The following is a 5,054-nucleotide window of genomic DNA, read 5'->3' on the forward strand; positions in this document are numbered from 1 at the left end:
AAAGACCTATATGCAGAAAACTATAAGACACTGATGAAAGAAATTAAAGATGATACAAACAGATGGAGAGATATACCATGTTCTTGGATTGGAAGAATCAATATTTTGAAAATGACTATACTACCCAAGGCTATCTACAGATTCAATGCAATCCCTATCAAATTACCAATGACATTTTTTACAGAACTACAACAAAAAATCTTAAAATTTGTATGGAGACACAAAAGACCCCAAATAGCAAAAGTAGTCTTGAGGGAAAAAAACGGAGCTGGAGGAATCAGACTCCTTGACTTCAGACTATAGTACAAAGCTACAGTCATCAAGACAATATGGCAGTGGCACAAAAACAGAAATATTGACCAATGGAACAGGATAGAAAGCCCAGAGATAAACCCACGCACCTATGGTCAACTAGTCTATGACAAAGGAGGCAAGAATATACAATGGAGAAAGACAGTCTCCTCAATAAATGGTGCTGGGAAAACTGGACAGCTACATGTAAAAGAATGAAATTAGAACACTCCCTAACGCCATACACAAAAATAAACTCAAAATGGATTAGAGACCTAAATGTAAGACCGGACACTATAAAACTCTTAGAGGAATGAACATAGGAAGAACACTCTTTGACATAAATCACAGCAAGATCTTTTTTGATCCACCTCCTAGAGTAATGGAAATGAAAACAAAAATAAACAAATGGGACCTAATGAAACTTCAAAGCTTTTGCACAGCTAAGGAAACCATAAACAAAACAAAATGACAACTCTCAGAATGGCAGAAAATATTTGCAAACGAATCAACGGACAAAGGATTGATCTCCAAGATATATAAACAGCTCATGCAGCTCAATATTTAAAAAAAACCAACCCAATCCAAAAATGGGCATAAGACCTAAATAGACACTTCTCCAAAGAAGACATAGAGATGGCCAAGAAGCACATGAAAAGCTTCTCAACATCACTAATTATTAGAGAAATGCAAATCAAAACTACAATGAGGTATTGCCTCACACCGATTAGAATGGGCATCATCAATCATCAGAAAATCTACTAACAACAAATGCTGGAGAGGGTATGGAGAAAAGGGAACCCTCTTGCACTGTTGGTGGGAATGTAAATTGATACAGACACTATGGAGAACAGTATGGAAGTTTCTTAAAAAACTAAAAATAGAACTACCATACAACCCAGCAATCCCACTACTAGGTATATACCCAGAGAAAACCATAATTCAAAAAGACATATGCACCCCAATGTTCACTGAAGCACTATTTACAATAGCCAGGTCATGGTGGCAACCTAAATGCCCATCGACAGACAACTGGGTAAAGAAGATGTGGTACATATACACAATGGAATATTAGCCATAAAAAGGAACAAAATTGGGTCATTTGTAGAGATGTGGATGGATCTAGAGACTGTCATACAGAGTGAAGTAAGTCAGAAAGAGAAAAACAAATATCGTATATTAACGCATATATGTGGAACTTAGAAGAATTGTACAGATGAACTGGTTTGCAGGGCAGAAATTGAGACACACATGTAGAGAACAAACGTATGGACACCAAAGGGGGAAAGCAGCAGGGGGTGTGATGAATTGGGAGACTGGGATTGACATGTATCCACTGATGTGTATAAAATGGATGACTAATAAGAACCTGCTGTATAAAAAAATAAAATAAAATTTAAAAATTCAAAAAAAGTCATCCTTCACCAAAATAATTAATTAATTAATGAAAATAAATTAAAAATAAATAAATAAAAAGTTTTTTAAAAAAAGAACTACCATACAACCCAGCAATCCCACTGCTGGGCATAAACCCTGAGAAAACCATAATTCAAAAAGAGACATGTACCACAATGTTCATTGCAGCACTATTTACAATCGCCAGGACATAGAAGCAACCTAAGTGTCCATCAACAGATGAATGGATAAAGAAGATGTGGCGCATATATACAATGGAATATTACTCAGCCATAAAAAAATGAAATTGAGTTATTTGTAGTGAGGTGGATGGACCTAGAGTCTGTCATACAGAGTGAAGTAAGTCAGAAAGAAAAAAACAAATACTGTACTGTCACATATATATGGAATCTAAAAAAAAAAAAAAAGTTCTGAAGAACCTAGGGGCAGGACAGGAATAAAGATGCAGACATAGAGAATGGACTGGACACAGGGAGGGAAGGGTAAGATGGGACGAAGTGAGAGAGTGTCATGGAATTATATATACTACCAAATGTAAAATATATAGCTAGTGGGAAGCAGCCACATAGCACAGGGAGATCAGCTCCGTGTTTTGTGACCACCTAGAAGGGTGGGATAGGGAGGGTGGGAGAGAGACGCAAGAGGGAAGAGATATGGGGATATATGTATATGTATAGCTGATTCACTTTGTTATAAAGCAGAAACTAACACACCATTGTAAAGCAACTATACTCCAATAAAGATGTTAAAAAATTTAAAAGAAAAAAAGTGAAGTAAATCTAACCAAAATAATCTTTATGGTAAAATTATAAAACTGTATGAAATGACATAAAAGTAGACCTCAATGATGGGAAAGATTCATAATGTTCATGAATATTACATACAATGTTATATGATATATAAATAAAATTTTTTAAAGTAATAAAATGAATACTTGATGCCTCCCTCCCAGTTTAAAAAAAAAGATATTGCCAACACCTTTGAAACCTCTGTGGTCCTTTCCACAATCTTACCCCTCACTCCACACTGCAGGTAACTAGTATCCTGGATTTCATATTAACCATTACTTTGCTATTCTCATGGCCCACCCCTGCCCCAACTATCAGAAAATTATTTTACTTAAAAGATATCAAAGTCCCAGTGTACAAATAGATAAAATCATAACGTCTCTAGTAGACAAGGATGGAGTTAAGATCCCAGGCAGCCAAGCCACCGTTTTGCCCCTTAAAGGTGGCCCCAGAGCAATGGTTGAATACAGTACTAAGATATTTCCGGAGTGTAAAGGGAGATTATTCAGGTTCATTTGCATACCCATAATACACTGCAAATAGTTTGTTTTCAAGTTAATAAAAATTTCTCTCTTACTCAACTTTTCTAAGTATGAAAATATTATTTTCAGAATTCCTTGAATAAATTTATTCTGGCAGTAACTCTGGGGATAAATAGCCACCATCAGCGTACTAGGAGTTGTAGTTACTGGAAAAATGAGTTACAAAGGCTGTTAGGTATACTCTGGTTGCTCTTCGTATCAAATAAATCTTTCGCCTTTTATTAAAGATTTCCGTGGGGAGAAACAATTGAGTCTTAACAATAATTTTTTGAGTTCTTGCTTTGGCAAGGTTGCCTAACTGTGGTAAAAAAAATGGAAAGCTTAATATATTTTGTTTTTAAAAGTAAAACTACTTCCAAGTGTCTGGCTATATATGTAGGTGTATTAAACTGAAAAGGATTTTCTAGAAATCTGTGTTCCACTAGGTGTAGTTTTAGGTGTTTCTAGGTTTTTTTTATGTTCTTTAGTGTCTGGGAGGGGTGGTTACAGAATTACATATATTACAGGTGATATGCTGATAAAGGCTTGATTGAGGCTTTCCTGGTGGTCCAGTGGATAAAACTCTCTGGTCCCCGTACAGGATATCCAGTTTCAATCCAACTGGATTCTGTATGCATACATGCCAGAACTAAGAAGTCCTAAAATGCCCACATTCTGCAATTAAGACCCAGTACAGCCTAAAAAACTACTGAAGTAAAAGGGAAAATTATCATTTAAAAAAAAAGAAGCCTGATCAAAGAGAAACAGGTAAAATTGACATTAATAACACAGTTTACTTAATCAAATGGGTTTTTCTAAAACGTTGTATGTTCTATGTGTGGATAATATAAGTAATCATCGAGTGGGACTTCTCTGGTGGTCCAGTGATTTAAAAATCCGTTTTCCAGTGCAGGAGCCTGCAGGCTGGAACTTAGACCCCATGCAACCAAAATAAATAAATAAAATAAAAATAAAAGAGCTCCAAACCTTTTCTTTCAACAGAGTTTAAGGAGGTCTTAGTTCAGTTGTCACCTGATAATTCATTATATGGTAGTATAACCAAGCAGGACACTATGGCGTCTTCCCAGGTCAGAACCCCCGCCCCCCTCCCCCGCGCGCGCGCGCGCACACACACACACAGTGTCCGCTGCCTGCTTCCTATTTGTAGAAAAACTTTAGCCTCCTAGGCCTTCCACAAGTTCCAAATAATAACTTAAGCAGAGAAGTGAGAAAATGCAGAAACAAGGGAAAACAGTCAAGCAAGACAAAATTGTTCAGCTATTAAGCAAAGTCAAGGACTTTTAGTTCCCCCTCAAGGTCTACAGATAATATTCTGAGCTATATTCTTTGAGCTGTTTTGCAGAGACTGAAATCCCCATCAGAAGAAAGAAGTTAACTGTATGCTGACCACAAGCACATAGACCCCAGTTGCATTGGAACCGCCTGAAGATCCTTCACCAGAACCCAGTGTCAGGGGAATGGCTTTACTGGATGCGTGGGCGAGCAGACCCAAGTTCTATTTGGTCACAGGAGTGAGTGACACTGTTGAAACCCCTTCCATCTACTGATTTATGGGGAAAAGCTTTCTCAGGTTACAGCTAGAAAAATGGGGGCGGGGGGGAAGCATTGAAACTGAACTCTGTCTTCTCTAGCAATAAGTATTGGGTTGGCCAAAAAGTTCATTCGGGTTTTTCCGGAAGATGTTAAAACCCGAACTAACTTTTTGGCCAACCCAATACTACGCATCCATCTAATTAAGAAATGCTGTTCTAACAAAATGACTTTTTAAAAAAAATTTTTGTTGTTGTTCTCTGCCAATGTAAGAGGTGGAAAGTAGCTCTTGGAAACTTTATTTATTTATTTAAATATTTATACATTTTGGCTGCTCTGGGTGTTAGTTGTAGCATGTGGGAACTTCGTTGCAGCGTGCGGGATCTTTAGTTGTGGCATACATGTGGGATCTAGTTCCCCGACAAGGGATTGAACCTGGGCCCCCTGCATTAGGAGTGCAGAGTCTTACCCACTGGACCACCAGGGA

At 37.4% G+C, this 5,054-nt stretch overlaps 2 non-coding genes across 2 annotated transcripts; one reads left to right on the plus strand and one right to left on the minus strand.

Moving 5' to 3' along the window:
• The first annotated feature begins 3,214 nt into the window (after nt 1–3,214).
• LOC112066315 (U5 spliceosomal RNA) lies at nt 3,215–3,329 on the plus strand. The gene has a single exon (XR_002892556.1). It is a non-coding gene; the product is annotated as a U5 spliceosomal RNA (small nuclear RNA).
• Nucleotides 3,330–4,981: 1,652 nt separating this feature from the next.
• On the minus strand, nt 4,982–5,054 carry TRNAR-CCU (transfer RNA arginine (anticodon CCU)). The gene has a single exon. It is a non-coding gene; the product is annotated as a tRNA-Arg (tRNA).

The sequence above is a fragment of the Physeter macrocephalus genome, chromosome 11, assembly GCF_002837175.3.
Source record: "Physeter macrocephalus isolate SW-GA chromosome 11, ASM283717v5, whole genome shotgun sequence".
Lineage (NCBI taxonomy): Eukaryota > Metazoa > Chordata > Mammalia > Artiodactyla > Physeteridae > Physeter > Physeter macrocephalus.